General features: G+C 42.9%; 1 long non-coding RNA gene across 1 annotated transcript in view; it reads right to left on the bottom strand.

The window, feature by feature from the left end:
- LOC137358193 (uncharacterized) overlaps positions 1-17,502 on the bottom strand; it is an 81,467-nt gene that overhangs the window by 34,351 nt on the left and 29,614 nt on the right. The window contains exon 3 of the long non-coding RNA XR_010971197.1: positions 3,626-3,939. This is a non-coding gene — a long non-coding RNA (uncharacterized lncRNA). The remainder of the gene's footprint in view (positions 1-3,625; positions 3,940-17,502) is intronic.

Raw genomic sequence — 17,502 nt, 5'->3', positions numbered from 1 at the left:
AGGGACAGCAGTGGAGAGACCCTGTCGAAAGGCGCCGGATGTTCCAAGCTTTGCTCAGCTGGACACAGATGCTGAGCTTCAGGAGCCGTCGATGAAGAGGACAATTCTGGAGCAGCAGCAGAAAATGTGTGAGGTTCTTTCAGCCTTTCCAGCCGCACTGTGCACGATTGGAGAGAAATTGGAGGAGTACGTCTCTAGCATGAGTATCATTGATATCGCAGGCCTTTGCGCTGATATCTGCATCCATGGCAAGAGAGGCCAATAGCCTGTACACTGAGAATGCCACCTTTAGCAAGATGGAGGAAAAACTTGCCTTGGGTATTCAGAGTCTCACTGAAGTGTAGAAAAGTGTCCTCCAGCTCTTGGCTAGCAGGGAAGTGCAGGTGGGCCATGAGAGGGAATATGGAGAAACGGGACATGGAAGTGGGTACTCTGCTACAAGCCCTTCCATTTCTGACCCCTTGCCACCCATTCAACCAGAGCCCCAAATACTGCCACCTGTCCCGATGGCCAAATGTGCCCCTGCACAGCTGTAGGTGGGGCAGTCTTTGGCAGTGCTCTCCCTGGCTCCAAACCCCAGAGGATGTTGGCCAAGGGCATCTGAGCAGTCAGAGCAGGGATATGAGCAGCCTGTCTCGCGCTCTGCTGAAGCTCCAGGGTTAACACCATGTAGGAGTAGAAAAAGGAAGATAAAGGATTTGTAGTTGAACAAGTGTATTCATTCAGGTGTTTAGCACAGTGTTACAGTCATTTCATGTTTATCTGCCATACAATTTATTTCACTGCTCTATTGTCCTATATTACCCATTTTTGCCTGCTTCCAGCCAAATTGTCTTGTGAAGGATGGTATGACAAGAGTTAAAGACAGCAATGAACATCTGTGAAAAGAATAGAATGTTGACTGTGGGACTTTTGTGCTGGGGACTAGGGGTGCTCAGTGAGTTCAGAATGTGTGTGTGGCAGATGTCTGCACAGCCTCAGTCTAACTAAAGCGTGCCTGAATCAGGGAATCCCGGGCATCCCTGGCAGCTATGTGTATGGCCACTGGTGCCCTCTCTGCATAATGCTCATGCTTCTCCTCCTCCTCCTCTGAAGAGGCAGAGCACTCAGCACGTTTCTCCTTCTGCAGCTCCAGTATTCGCTGCTGTGCAACATTGGTAGGTGGTCTGATGTACCTTGCACATTCTGGCTTCTGTTGTACCTTTCTTGGGCATCTTTGTCTGAGGGTCCTTGCAGGTATCATCAGCCATGTATTCAGAGCATAGCCCTTGTCTCCACGGAGACATCCTGCTTCTCCAAAGCAATTCTGCTTCGAGGTACGAATATCTTGGGGAGACTTGACTGGTTCAGGATGAAAACATCGGGCCAGCTCCCTGAGAATCTAGCACAAACTTACATGATGATATTTTGGTGGTTGCAGACCAGCTGAACATTGATCTAATGGAATCCCTTCGAATGATGAAAACTCCTGGGTGTCCCAAGATGACAACTGGTAGGGCATGGCAGCATGTTGTAATGGTATTTATACGAGCAGCATGGTACTTGCATGCAGTGCCTGATGTAGCTCAAAAGGTCTCACCAGAAAAGGTAAGGTAGGACAGCATATCTCTTATTTATAATCTGCAGAGGCATGTTGCAAAACCTTGTCCTCATCAGGTTCTTGCAATATTTGTTACCTTCCCTTGATAGATCATCTAAACTGTGCAGCATCCACCATATCCCTCACCACACATCTCTTCCTTCATCGCATGCAGCTAAGTAATATTCTTTAAATATCCTTCTCAACAGACCTCCTCCATACTCCAACCATCCATCCTCATAATCTTGTGAGTCATCAACATCACACATTGGTTGGCAGCATTGCTTTCTTACAGAATAATATGACTACAGAAAGATTATCGGAGGAAAAGGATGCACATTATCAAAGGGAAGAACTGTAACTGGAGGAGGCTCAGTGGGAATATTTGATCTTACTCGATTCAAAGAAAGGACACTGGATATTGATGTCCCTACCCTGGATTTGTATAAAACAGACAGTAGTTGCTCATCGTTCTGAGCAGAGGTACTTCCACTCAAGCTGAGAACCATTTGCTGCAGCAAAATCAGCTGCCTATCCTGGGTAGCCATGTGAGTCCCCTCTTCTGAGGGCCAGAAATTCTGGTGTCTGAGGCCCAGCTTTTAAAAGAAAAATGCTTACTGAGCACAAGATGTTGTTGAAGTCATTGCGTAAAGTACCTTGCAGCTTCTGCCACATGACAGATAGAGTAGAGCAGTCCATATCCCCCCATGTGTAGCCAGCAGACACCATTATGCCAATCTTTGCAGCTTCCCTCAATGTTCAGACTGAAATAATGAATGCTTTGGGCAACAATCTGACTTCCTCTTTGGACAATTATCAAATTAGCTAGGCTGAATGAAGAGAGTTCAATACTTCAACAAGTTCATTGGGGTCTGCTCCCATATGAGTCACAATATACAGTAACACAGAGGCTACTAGCATGGGATCAACAGTGTGAGGTTTGTATCTCTCAGAAACTCTAGCACTACATTCCTCTCTACCCTCCAATGACTTCAACGGATCCAGTAAGATTCCAGTGGGTAACATGGATCCCATCAATGCACTCTGGAATATCCGAGTAGAAGCGAAGATCTCTCACCAGGACATCTGACTTCCACAGAAAGCCTGATATGCTTGTTGGCTCATGCAAACAGGGCTCCTGTCACTTGCTTTCCCTCCAGCACTGATTCAATATATCACTTGGTGCAATGAAGTTAAACAAATTGGTAATTTTCACTGCTACATGGAGGGGCATTGTTACCGAGTATTGAGGTAAAGTCATCCTCCAACAGGTGCCCTTATCACCTTTTTGGTAAAACTAAGCTGTCAAAAGCGTTGCTCTTCAATGAGGTCAGAAAATGTTTTGCATGTCAGATAAAGGTGGGTAATGCCAGTTAGGTGCCCTTCCCCTTATGTGGAAACTAACCTCATTGGTGGCCAAACAAGCTTCCTCCTCCTGCTGCAAATAGGTTAGCAAGTGAGAATCAAAAAGTACTGCCTTTGATAACTGCCTCTCCCATGAAATAGATTCATATTTTTAAGGCACTTACCTCCAAACAGGAAACAAAAACCTCAGCACTAAAATCAACAGAATGCCTTGTTACCAATCTCTGGACAACTACCATACACTTGCGAAAAACTCCACTGGAGGAGTGCTCCTGCAGAAAACCTGTGCTTTTTTAATGAAATGGGCCTTGCTCATTTTATTCCTTACATCTGGGTTGGATTCAAACCCAGGGTCCAGAACTGAAAAGTCAATGGGGTATTTTTATGAGCAAATATTGCTGGCAGGAAACCTTGCCAACAGCAGGACATATTGGAACTAATAATGTTCATTTCTTATTTCTTAAGTGGACTCCTTTAAGACCCTGCTTAAAACCCATCTTTTTGACCAAGTTTTTGGTCATTCCTCCTGAGCTCCCTCTTTGGCTTCACAACAGGTTATATATGATTATGCCTTTGTGAAGTGCCTTGCATTGTTTTTCTATGTCAAAAGGTGCTATATAAAGGCAAATTGTTGATAGCAGTCAATTAACGTATAAGTGAAGAAAAATGCAGTTAAGTCACCTGTGAAGAGCTCAACACAGTAGCATTTGCATCTTGAGTTCTCTGACAGTCCACTGAGTGCTGGTTGATTCTGGTTGTATTGGACAGAAGAAACAATTTTTTGGGAGCTGCAATAGCAACCTTGACCCATCAGCAAAATGCAATGGCACGACTGAAATTCGGATTTCATGTTGAGCGTTGAAAATGAAAGCCCATATCTTGATATTCTGGTCCTGAAATTTCACTTGGTGCGATCCTGGAAACCCAAGGAAATCTGGGCCCCCATGCTTGTACATTGGTGCTACAATACACTGCTCCAGTACTCTGCCCTGACCCTAAGGAAACAAAATATGAAGAAGACATTAAAGCTAAATACATATTAATACTAAAACATCTGTGATTAAAGTTTATGACATGCCCTACTTTACGATGTAGCTGTGTACACTTCCTTCTCTGTTTCAGCTTATGACCAAACTTTTAGAGTATTTGATGAAATACTGACACTTAAAATTGTACCACTTCTAAAACTGACATTTTTGGCAGTTCCACAACTGGATTGTAATTGCTGATGAAACTACTAATAATAAATATAAATTCAGAAAATGATCTCCTGTTGAGTTAGTATAGATTTGTGAAGTAGAAACTCTGTTCACAGAACTAGATTGTATTGAAATCTGTTTAACTGATTTTAGAATAAAAAGGAATGTGATTGACTAACCGTTCTTTGCTGCTGTCTGTTTTCCTGAATTTGGGAATTTGTTTCTGAAGCTGGCGGATGTGGACAGAGCTCTGTTTCCTGCCTGATAACACTGCTTCTACTCTGCATTACCTCTCCATCAGGATGTTTGTAGTTATTTTACTACAGTCATCAGACTGAGGAATGAACACTTGTTGATGTCAGTCTGGGAAAAAAGTCTCACTGATTAACATCATCTAGGACCAGTGACCCCACCAGATTTTGTTTCTTAACAAACAAATTTAAGTATAATTGACGATGAGTCGCCTAGTAGAAAAAGTGTGGGACTATTTTTCATAGGTGAAATAGTGACATCATTCTTTCTGCCAACAAGTTTTTGCTTTGGTCATCAGTGCCATGAAAAATGCACTGAATAATTTTGTGCTGCAATAGATAGAAGGGTAAATTTTATTAATTTGCATTCCCATAGGAGAGGGCTTTGGGAATTCAGACACAAAGGTCAATGTATCCTATAAGATTTTGTGCCAATTAAAATGATTAAGTGTGCATTGATTTAGATATTGAGAAAGTGTAGTTGTTCATGCTCATGCTCTCAAAACATTTAATATTGGATGCCTGGAAGGAAATCTCTGCACATCCTTGTAAACATACCTGTGTAGAGCTATTTCCTGGATGGGAAACAAATTGAACTGCAGCCAGGCAGGGTAATCAAGGTTAGCTGCAGTGCACATGGGTAATAGGAACAGGAGTAGGCCATTTAGCTCTTCGGAGTGCCTTGTGGGGTTTAGAAGAATGAGCGGTGATCTTATTGAAACATACAAGATTCTGAAGGGGCTTGACAGGGTAGACACAGAGATTGTTTCCCCCAGTTGAGGAATCTAGAACATGGGGCCACAGCATCAGGATAAAGGAGTCGATAATTTTAGGACTGAGATGAGGAGAAATTTCTTCACTCAGATGGTTGTGAATCTTTGGAATTCTCTATCTCAGAGGATTGTGGATTCTCCTTCGTTGAGTATATTTAAGGCTGGGATAGACAGATTTTTAACTTCTCAGGAAATCAAGGGATATGGGGAGCGGGTGGGAAAAAGATCAGCCATGATTGTACTAAATGGTGGAGCAGGCTTAGGGCCAGATGGTCTAGTCCTGCTCCTATTTCTTATGTTCTCATGTTCTTATGATTCACCCTATGCTGATCTCAAGATACGTGTAGTGCCAGTATCTGAGCTGGTGGCTGCAAGTGTCAGATCAACTGACGGGGCCTCTTCATCTGTGCTGGGCTGTTGCTATCTCTCTTCCGCTTGGGGCTCCGATGGTCAGGCAGGCAGCACTTCTTGTGTCTAAAAGCAAGGACTCAGAAGGAGAAGATTGATGTAAAGGAAGTGGGTGGGTGGGAAGCAAAGAGGTCACACTATCATGCCAAATGCCAAATAGTAGGATGAGGGTTTGCTGGAAGTTGAGAAGGGGCATAAAGCAGGATATGCTGACATCCTCAATGCTCTCAGCGATACTGGATGCCAGGGGTAGTGTCGCAGTCGGCCTCATGATACAGCAAACCATCACTTCCATAGACCACAGGAGATGCAGACATCCTAGTCCCCTGCCAATTCTGCTCTGCTCCCTTCGATTGTAAGCTACCTTGTCCTAAAAAAGAGAGAGGGCAGAATGTCAGTGTTTATGTTGCACTGTGTTTGGGTGATGTGTCTGCCATAATGAATAGCTTGGAGGTATGTGGAGACTGTAAGAGGTGAGTGTGAAGCTGGCAGCATTGGAAGCTGTGTGAGGGTGAGGTAGAATAAATGGAAGTTAGATGTGAGTCCTGAGTGCCGGGGGCTGCTGCTTGGTGAGTGATGGGGGTGTGGTGCATTGAGTAACATGAGAGGCTGGTGGTGTGGTGAGCAGATGTCATGTGAAAATGCATTCACCATCTTTGATCACCCATGTGAGGTCATTACACTTCTTGTGGTATTTCTGCAAGGTCCTTGGGGCCATATGCTAGGAATTGACCTCGCTGGAAACCTACTCCCACTCCCTGCTGAAGGTGGTCCTTGAGAGCCTCCTGGCCTCCTACAGAACCATGATATCTCTCCTCCTGTGCATCTCCAACACTAATGTCTCCAGCACTGCATTCGTCACCCTAGAACACTCTCTCTGCCCCGTTGTTCACTTTGCCATCATTTAAATTGCAGCAATATTCTTCAATGCAGCTTCCCTTTAAGAGGGACAGCCTGTCTTAAAGAAGAGCAGGCTGGCTACACCATATGTTTTCTGAGCAATGCTACTGGGCACTCCTTATGAGCACAGAGGCAGCCAGAAGCGTTAATAAAAAGACAGCAACGCAAGACCCCCTCAACCAGGTGGTATAAGCATTCCGATGAGGTGGGTGCACCAAATTTGCATGCTGCCCACCTCAGTCTGAACGGGCGCAGGGAGATCACGGATCACAACCACTGTGCCAGGAAATCAGGGAAGCCCAATTTCTAGCCCAGAATTCCAAACTTCTATGGCTCTTTTTGTGTAGAGGTGTTTTCTAATTTCACACCTGAAAGGTCTGGCTCTAATTTTTAGACAATGCCTCCTAGTCCTAGACTGTCCAAACAGTGGAAATAGCTTCTCTCCATCTACCCTATCTGTTCCCTTAATATCTTGAAAACTTCAATCAAATCACCCCTTAACCTTCTAAATTCCAGGAATACAACCTTACTTTGTGTAATCTCCCCTTGTAATTTAACCCTTGGAGTCCAGGTATCATTCCAGTAAATCTACACTACACCCTCCAAGACTGGTATATCCTTCCTAAGGTGTGGTGCTCAGAACTGCTCACAATACCTTAGGTGTGGTCTAACCAGGACATTTATAGCTGCAGCATGACTTCTACCCCCTTGTGTTCTAGTCCTCTCAGTATAAAGGCCAGCATTCCATGAGCCTTTTTAATTATATTGTATAGCTTTTCATGACATTTTAATGATCTGTGTATCTAGACCCCCAAAGTCTCCTTGGGCTTACACTGGTCTTAGCTTTTCACCATTAGTACTCTGTTCTATCCTTTTTAGGTCCAAAGTGGTTGACCTCACATTTGCCTGCAAAAAAAATCCATTTTCCACAGTTTTGCCTATTCACTTGATCGATTAATATATCTTTGTAGTTTTATGCTTCCAGCTACACTATTAAAATGTCATCTATCTTTGAGTCACTGGCAAATTTGGATATGCAGCTTTCTAACCCATTATCAAAATCATTTATACAGACAGTGAATAGTTGGTCACCCATTACCAATCCTTGCAGGACACGACAAGTAACATCCTACTCTCTGTCTCCTGCCGTTTAGTTGTTTTCCTGACTAGGTCAATAATTTGCCTTCAATTGCATGAACATCAACTTTAGTTAACAGTCTCCCATGAGAGACTTTATCAAATGTCTTCTGGAAGTCCATATAAGTAGCATCCATAGACATTTCCCTCTCCATTACATCAGTCGCCTATATAAAAAATTAAATCAGATTCATAAGGCATGACCTACCCTTTGCAAATCCATGCTTGCTCTCTCTGATCGGCTGAAAATTTTCAAGGTCACTCTGGGGATCGACAATAAATATTGGGCTTACCAGCCGACACCCACATCTCGTGAACAAATTTTTAAAAAAACTATCCCACATACACTCTCAACAAATTCATTACCTTTCTGAGGTAAGCTAATCTTCTTATTCCAATCTATATAGAAGTTGAAATCCCCCATTAAAATCACTTTGCCTTTGCTGTATATTTGCCCCTGTCTTATAACCTGGTTTATTTAGCTCCCAGTCCTGATTGCCTTGCAGCCATGTCTCAGTATGTACAATGTCATACCCTACAATTGAATGCCTAGTATTCATTCAATTTCTTCCTTATTCTCCATGCATTTGTATCAAGAATGCTTATGTGGGCCACACACCCTAACCTGTCCTTCTGCTCTAATGTTTGACTGACATATTCTTTATTTCTCTCACCTGGTTTAATTACTTTACATATTTTAGTTTTACCTTCAGCTATGATGTCTAAAGCACAATTTTCGACTGTGTCATGGACTGGTATTATTTTTCTCTCGGATTAAAACAGTGTGCCTTTAAGACTGTTAAAAACAGTGCACCTTTAAGACATGGAGAGAAGTTTTGGATTTCTGCAGCACAGTGTGCCACAGTTGTATTCTGTTACCGAGGCAACAGCAGGAGAGAGAGAGGTTACATGGTATAATGTTTCGATTTGACTGTGTGTAAAACTGGCAAAACAGGGCTGAACCAATTTGTTTTGAGTGACATTCCAGCGAGGTGTGCTGTTGAAGAAGTGTCTATTTTCTCTCAGAAAAAATTCTACAGGGAGTTAAGGGCCGAGTTGATTGCCTAATGAAAAAAAAGGTCATTTTTCAAGAGGCTGTTTGTATTGCTGAAAGTAGTAAAACTCCTTTTTGTTACTTCCAAGTCAGGAAGTATTTGCTTCAAGATTGAATCTCTCTTGACTGATTGAGTTTACTGGAATTTGAAGTAAAGTTTCCATTGAGAGAGACTCAGTTTTAAAATTCAAGTTGACTTATTGCTGTGCTCATCATTGAAAGAACTGTTTGATGCCTGCTACAGCCAAAAAGTTTGAATGCCTATCAAACACAGACTGCTTCATCAAATCCGTGTGAAGACTTTGAGTAGCATTTGATTATTTCCACATTAGAATACCTCATCCATCAGGAACGTAACCCACAAAGATTTAGAGAGATACAGCACTGAAACAGACCCTTCGGCCCACCGAGTCTGTGCCAACCAACAACCACCCATTTATACTAATCCTATATTAATCCCATATTCCCTACCACATCCTCACCATTCTCCTACCACCTACCTATACTAGGGGCAATTTACAATGGCCAATTAACCTATCAACCTGCAAGTCTTCGGCTGTGGGAGGAAACCGGAGCACTCGACGGAAACCCACACGGTCACAGGGAGAACTTACTTATTTATTTATTTTTAAGAAACAGCTAATTTTAAAAACTTCATTTTTTAAAAGAAACCTGTTAACTACTGTTATTTTTGATGTATGTAAGAATCGGGAAGTTAGATTAAAATAGAATTTATAAGGTCTTTAGACTAAGGTTTATCTTAATAGTGTTCAAGATTTAGTTTTAATAAATAGTTAATTTGTTGCTGTCTAAAGATACTTGGTTTGGTCTGCATTTAATTTGGCTGTTTTCTGGTTGGGTGGGAAAACTTTAATAATATGCTGCGACCTGTGGAGTGACGGGACTGAATTGACAGTGTATTGCTCCCGCCACAGTCGTAACATATTAATTGGGGGCTTGTCCGGGACCAGAATCAGATTAATTGAGTGGCTCGCGTATGGAATCATATTAATTGCTTGTCTCTGGGATAACATATAAATTGGGCTCTTGCGTCTGGCATCATATTAATTGCTCTCACGTCTGTGATCATATTAATTGGAAACTCGATTGTTGGGATCCAAATCTAACTTCAATTACAAAAAAAAGGAACCAGGTTTCTTGTGTAATAAATTACAGTCTATACCATCAAAATGGCATTAGCAGTTGCAGCAGAGTTTCTGGGAAAGGAGACTGTTTCCCTCAGTGACTTGATAACTTTAACTAAGAATAAACTGTTACGACCAGGTGAGACAGGGGTCTAAGGTTTCCCTCTCAGCCTTTGCCTGGTCTAACCGTAATTTTAGAAACACCCTGTTTTTAGCTCCCCCTCAGTGAATCCTTGTTCACTGCTTTCCAATTGTAAGGCAAAGAAATCAGACAGGTTTTCTTAGATTTAAACAAGAAAGGTGGAAGTTTATTAATCTTAAACTCTAATTCAGTTAACAACTACAAGTATGTGACGTGACCACGCTAGCACACATATGCAATAAACACACACGCAGATAGAAACAAAAAAAGTAGAAGGAGTAAAGGGGAAAAGTTTGAGGCAATATCTGGCAGTTATTTACAGTCCTTTAAGTTCAATGTGGAGTCTTTGGTTGCCGGTAAGTTTTGCTGTTTGTTGGGGCCCAGTGTAAGCTTTAGTTTGTTTTGATGTAGGAGTCTTTTCTCTCTTGAGGTTTAAGTGACTTCAGTGGGTCCGGTGAGAAAGTGAGAGCAAGCCAGCCAGGAAAGAAACTGCCTTGTTTCAGTTCAGTTGCAGTCTGTCCCCAAACTGTCCTGTGAGCACAATTCAAAACTCCAAGTTGGCGAGCAGGTTAGTCATGTGACTAACTGTTTAAACAAACTCCTGTGTTTGTGGAGTCCAAAGCTCTCGGTGGGGGGGGGGGGGGGGGGAGGGGGGGTGTAGTGCTGTCTCTTACCCTGGCAAGATGTGGATCACCATTGCCCAGCTCAATCTCTGTTCATTGAATCAGTGAACAATTCCTTTGTCTCTCTAAGCACTGTCTCTTAGTATGCCAATGTCCTCCAGCCAAGTATCTGGTGATCTCTTTTTAAACAAGTCATTTCTTCACTCCAGCAACAGTTTAAAATTATTCCGAATGAGTTCCGAAGAAGGGTCACTGACCTGAAACGTTAACTCTGCTTCTCTTTCCACAGATGCTGCCGGACCTGCTGAGTGGTTCCAGCATTTCTTGTTTTTATTTCAGATTTCCAGCATCCGCAGTATTTTTGCTTTTATTTTAGTTTAAAATTATTGTTCATATGACAAAATTAATATGCCTCATTCTTGGCAGGTGGGGGTCTTCATGACAAAACTAAAAGAATTGGTGGCAAAATTGGGGTTAGAATTGAAATCAGGTGCCAAAAAAGCAGTGATAATTGACCTAATAGCCCAACATCTGGAATCAGAAGAAGAAGAAGATGAGGAACAAGAAGGTCGTAGGTCAAAGAGTGATGCAGTGGAATTAGTCAAAATTGAAATAGAAATGAAAAAACTGGAGCTTCAACAGGAAAAAAGAAAAGAAAACTTGAATTGGAAAAAGAGGAAAGGGAGGAAGAGAGAGCATTTCAGAGAGAAAGTGAAAGAGAAGAAAGGGAATCTAAGTTAAAAGAGATGGACAAAGGGGTAGTCTAGAATCCAGGGAATATTCTGGTCAGGAAGAATCTGAATTCAGCCCAGGACCCAGTGAAAAGCTGTTTAAATTTATACAAGCTCTTCCTAAGTTTGAAGAAAGGGACATAGAGGCATTTTTCATATCTTTTGAAAAAATAGCCAGACAGATGAAATGGCTGAAGGAAAGCTGGACACTGCTTATGCAAAACAGGTTGGTAGGCAGAGTTCATGAAGTTTCTGCTATGCTTCATGAAGAGGCTCCTGCAGATTATGAGATGGCAAAAAAGGCTATTCCCACTGCGTGTGAGTTAGTTCCCGAAGCTTACCGTCAGAAGTTTCAGAGCTTACGGAGATTGGCTGGGCAGACGTATGTAGAATTTGAGAGGGTGGAGCAAATTAATTTTGACCATTGGATATGGGCATTAAAGATGGAAACCACACACCTTCGAGAGTTGATTCACTTGGAAGAGTTTAAAAATTCCATTTTTTCAGTAGTGAAAACTCGTGTAGATAATCTGCAAGTTTTGAAAGCTAGGCAAGCAGCAGAAATTGCTCTTGATTTTGAACTTGTGAATAAGCCAAAATCTTTTGTCCGTCACCCCCATAAACCCGAGAAGGATAAAAATGGAAGAGTGAAAAGAACGCAAGTAGCTGGGAACAAGAAGGAACAGCTGGGAATGCCCCAGGATCACCTCCTCAGGCCAGGAAGGAAGGTGCTGAGGGTAGAAGTGAGGTTTGCAAGCCGAAGTGTTATCATTGCCACAAAACATGTCATCTTCGTTCAGAGTGCTGGAAATTGCGAGGTAAACCCATAGGACTTGTTGGGGTATGCAAAGCTAATGCAGAGGAACAGACTCTGACTCTAACAGCAGCTGTAAATCAGATACAAAAACTAAAGTGAGTCTCGAGGTTAAGAATAAGATACCCGAATGTTATAATGAATTTTTGTCAAAGGGGAAAGTAGCTCCATATCCTTTAAGTGAGGCAGGAAAACCTTTCATTATACTTAGGGATACAAAAGCAACCCAAACACTGTTGCTGAGGAAAGATATAACGTTTCCACCAGAGAGCACCTTGAATGCTAAAGTTTTAGTTCGTGAAATTGGCAGGGTTATATACCCATACCTTTATATAAAGTACGCCGAGAGGGTGACTTAATATCTGGGATGGCAACTGCAGGAGTTGTCTACAGTTTGCCAGCAGAGGGAATTGATCTACTCCTAGGAAATGATTTGGCCGGATCAAAAGTATAAGTTTCTCCTATAATTACAAAGGGAGCAAGTGAACTTAGGGAAATGGAGCAATTACAGGAACAAGTTCTGGGAATATTTCCTGTGTGTGTAGTCACCCGAGCAATGGCTAAACAGGATCCATTGTTGGAAGTAAAAGTGGCACCACAAACAGACAGCTAAGTATCTGAAACCTTACTTGAGGATTTAGATAATCCAAATGAGACTTGGTTGAGGGAAGGGCATGATTGGCAACTAAATATCCCAGGATATCGATGCTTCCGGCGGGATAGAGAGGGAGGTAAAAGGGATGGAGGAGTTGCAGTACTGGTCAAAGAGGATATCACAGCTGTGCTGAAGGAGGGCACTATGGAGGATTGAGCAGCGAGGCAATATGGGCAGAACTCAGAAATAGGAAGGGTGCGGTAACAATGTTGGGGCTGTACTACAGGCCTCCCAACAGCGAGCGTGAGATAGAGGTACAAATATGTAAACAGATTATGGAAAGATGTAGGAGCAACAAGGTGGTGGTGATAGGAGATTTTAATTTTCCCAACATTGACTGGGATTCACTTAGTGTTAGAGGTCTAGATGGAGCAGAATTTGTCAGGAGCATCCAGGAGGGTTTTCTAGAGCAGTATGTAAATAATCCAACTCGGGAAGGGGCCATACTGGACCTGGTGTTGGGGAATGAGCCCGGCCAGGTGGTTGAAGTTTCAGTAGGGGACTACTTTGGGAATAGTGATCACAATTCCGTAAGCTTTAAAATACTCATGGACAAAGACGAGAGTGGTCCTAAAGGAAGAGTGCTAAATTGGGGGAAAGCCAACTATACCAAAATTCGGCAGGAGCTGGGGAATGTAGATTGGAAGCAGCTGTTTGAAGGTAAATCCACATGTGATATGTGGGAGGCATTTAAAGAGAGGTTGATTAGCGTGCAGGAGAGACATGTTCCTGTGAAAATGAGGGATAGAAATGGCAAGATTAGGGAACCATGGATGACAGGTGAAATTGTGAGACTAGCTAAGAGGAAAAAGGAAGCATACATAAGGTCGAGGTGGCTGAAGAAAGACGAAGCTTTGAAAGAATATCGGGAATGTAGGACCAATCTGAAACGAAGAATTAAGAGGGCTAAAAGGGGTCATGAAATATCTTTAGCAAACAGGGTTAAGGAAAATCCCAAAGCCTTTTATTCATATATAAGGAGCAAGAGGGTAACTGGAGAAAGGATTGGCCCACTCAAGGACAAAGGGGGAAAGTTATGCGTGGAGTCAGAGAAAATGGGTGAGATTCTAAACGAGTACTTTGCATCGGTATTCACCGAGGAGAGGGACATGACGGATGTTGAGGTTAGGGACGGATGTTTGATTACTCTAGGTCAAGTCGGCATAAGGAGGGAGGAAGTGTTGGGTATTCTAAAAGGCATTAAGGTGGACAAGTCCCCAGGTCCGGATGGGATCTATCCCAGGTTACTGAGGGAAGCGAGAGAGGAAATAGCTGGGGCCTTAACAGATATCTTTGCAGCATCCTTAAACACGGGCGAGGTCCCGGAGGACTGGAGAATTGCTAATGTTGTCCCCTTGTTTAAGAAGGGTAGCAGGGATAATCCAGGTAATTATAGACCGGTGAGCCTGACGTCAGTGGTAGGGAAGCTGCTGGAGAAGATACTGAGGGATAGGATCTATTCCCATTTGGAAGAAAATGGGCTTATCAGTGATAGGCAACATGGTTTTGTGCAGGGAAGGTCATGTCTTACCAACTTAATAGAATTCTTTGAGGAAGTGACAAAGTTGATTGATGAGGGAAGGGCTGTAGATGTCATATACATGGACTTCAGTAAGGCGTTTGATAAGGTTCCCCATGGTAGGCTGATGGAGAAAGTGAAGGTGCATGGGGTCCAGGGTGTACTAGCTAGATGGATAAAGAACTGGCTGGGCAACAGGAGACAGAGAGTAGCAGTGGAAGGGAGTTTCTCAAAATGGAGATGTGTGACCAGTGGTGTTCCACAGGGATCCGTGCAGGGACCACTGTTGTTTGTGATATACATAAATGATTTGGAGGAAAGTATAGGTGGTCTGATTAGCAAGTTTGCAGACGACACTAAGATTGGTGGAGTAGCAGATAGTGAAGGGGACTGTCAGAGAATACAGCAGAATATAGATAGATTGGAGAGTTGGGCAGTGAAATGGCAGATGGAGTTCAATCAGGGCAAATGCGAGGTGATGCATTTTGGAAGATCCAATTCAAGAGTGAAGTATACAGTAAATGGAAAAGTCCTGGGGAAAATTGATGTACAGAGAGATTTGGGTGTTCAGGTCCATTGTTCCCTGAAGGTGGCAACGCAGGTCAATAGAGTGGTCAAGAAGGCATATGGCATGCTTTTCTTCATCGGACGGGGTATTGAGTACAAGAGTTGGCAGGTCATGTTACAATTGTATAGGACTTTGGTTCGGCCACATTTGGAATACTGCGTGCAGTTCTGGTCGCCACATTACCAAAAGGATGTGGATGCTTTGGAGAGGGTGCAGAGGAGATTCACCAGGATGTTGCCTGGTATGGAGGGTGCTAGCTATGAAGAGAGGTTGAGCAGATTAGGATTATTTTCATTAGAAAGACGGAGGTTGAGGGGGGACCTGATTGAGGTGTACAAAATCATGAGAGGTATAGACAGGTTGGATAGCAAGAAGCTTTTTCCCAGAGTGGGGGATTCAATTACTAGGGGTCACGAGTTCAAAGTGCGAGGGGAAAAGTTTAGGCGGGATATGCGTGGAAAGTTCTTTACGCAGAGGGTGGTGGGTGCCTGGAACGCGTTGCCTGCGGAGGTGGTAGACGCGGGCACGATAGCGTCTTTTAAGATGTATCTAGACAGATACATGAATGGGCAGGAAGTAAAGAGATACAGACCCTTAGAAAATTGGCGTCATGTTTAGATAGAGGATCTGGATCGGCGCAGGCTTGGAGGGCCGAAGGGCCTGTTCCTGTGCTGTAATTTTCTTTGTTCTTTGTTCTTGAGATGTTTAACAGATCTTCTATCACTGCAGCACAGCAAGCTGATCCAGAATTATACCGAATAGCACAGATGGCTCTGACAGAAGCTGAGGTGAAAGGAGTTCCAGATTCTATTATATGGCAAATGGGGTTTTGAGGAGGAACTGGAGACTGCCTCATAGACCTGCAGACAAAGTCTGGGCAGTTGTTGAACAGATAGTGGTACCATCTAAATATCACCAGGGATTATTAAGGTTAGCACATGACATTCCTTTTGCAGGACATAGGGGAATTCGGTACACCAATTCACATATAAGCCAACATTATTACTGGCCAGGCCTTACAAAGGACGTAAAGCAGTTTTGTGTGGCTCAGGAACAGCTTAAAGCATCCCAGGCCGATATGAAAAAATGGGCAGACAAGAGTGCAAAGGCCTGCAATTTTCAACCAGGGGATGAAGTATTGTTGTTGTTACTATTACAGGGAGAACCAGTAAAAACACGGTTCAGTGGCTCATATAGAGTGGGTAAGGTAGATTACTTGATTGACCCCCCTGATCGCCGGAAGAAGAACTGGTTGTGTCACATCAATATGTTAAAGCAATATTATCGCAGGGAGGAGGATAAGCCAGTACAGATATGTCAGGTAATTGGGACTGTTGAGAAGGAAAAGGATAGTGAGGATGAGGCAGAAAGAGGCCTAGACAATTCTCAGATTGAACCTCTATCAGATTAGCAAATACAGAATGGCTAGGAAAATTGGACAATATGCTTTTGCACTTAGAGGCAAAACAACGTGAAGACCTAACCAGGCTTTTCAAAACATTTAAAAGAGTTTGTAAGGATAAGCCGGGATGGACAGCCTTAGCCACACATGATGTGGATATAGGGGGAACTGTTCCTTTAAAACAATATCCTTACCGCCTAAGTCCAGACAAACAGGCCCAAGTAAAAGCAGAGATCGCTGGAAAACAATTTGATCGAACCTAGTCAAAGTAACTGGAGTTCACCAATAGTTCTAGTACCTAAACCTGATGGGTCAACCTGATTTTGTATAGACTGCAGAAAAGTCAATGTGGTAACGAAGGCAGACTCCTACCCAATTCTGCATTTAGAGGACTGTATCAAGAGAGTAGGCAGTGCGAGGTTTCTTACCAAGATTGACTTGTTAAAGGGATACTGGCAAGTTCCTTTGACTTCTCGAGCCAAAGAGATATCAGCTTTTGTAACACCTGACGGTCTTTATCAGTGCCGGGTGATGCCATTCGGGCTGAAAAATGCCCAGCCATTTTTCAAAGATTAATGAATCAGGTGGTAGCCAGTGTTCCCAACTGTGTAGTATATCTCGATGACGTACTAATATACAGTAAAACTTGGCAAGAACATTTAAACGAGCTAAAGATTCTGTTTAAGAAATTACAAGCCGAGGACTGGAAAAAAGTGAATTTGGAAAAGCAGGAGTAACTTACCTCAGACACACAGTGGGGCAAGGACAGGTATGGCCAAAAACGGCACAGGTAGAAGCCTTAGTAGAGTTCCCTTTCTCTAAACCTAAACAGGAAATAATGAGGTTTTTAGGGATGTACGGTTTTTACAGGAAATTTGTACAGAATTTTAGTGGCTGCTCCATTAATCAATTTGCAACAAAAAAAGAAAACAACTTGGTACGGTCAGATAAATGCCAGGCAGCTTTTGAAAACCTAAAGGCAATCTTAACTAATGAACCAGTGTTGGTTGCTCCAAATTTTGCTAAACCCTTTAAAATAGCGATCAATGCTAGCGACCTGGGGGTTGGTGCAGTCCTATTGCAGGATGACAAATCGGGCATAGAGAAGCCAGTAGGGTACTTTTCAAGAAAACTAAATTGCCATCAAAATAAGTACTCCACTGTGGAAAAAGAAACTTTAGGACTTTTGCTGGCTCTCAAACATTTCAAAGTACATGTCCGCCAAGACCATAAAGAA

The sequence above is a fragment of the Heterodontus francisci genome, chromosome 3 (genome assembly GCF_036365525.1).
Source record: "Heterodontus francisci isolate sHetFra1 chromosome 3, sHetFra1.hap1, whole genome shotgun sequence".
Taxonomy (NCBI): domain Eukaryota; kingdom Metazoa; phylum Chordata; class Chondrichthyes; order Heterodontiformes; family Heterodontidae; genus Heterodontus; species Heterodontus francisci.
This window is presented reverse-complemented; position numbering and strand designations above follow the sequence as displayed.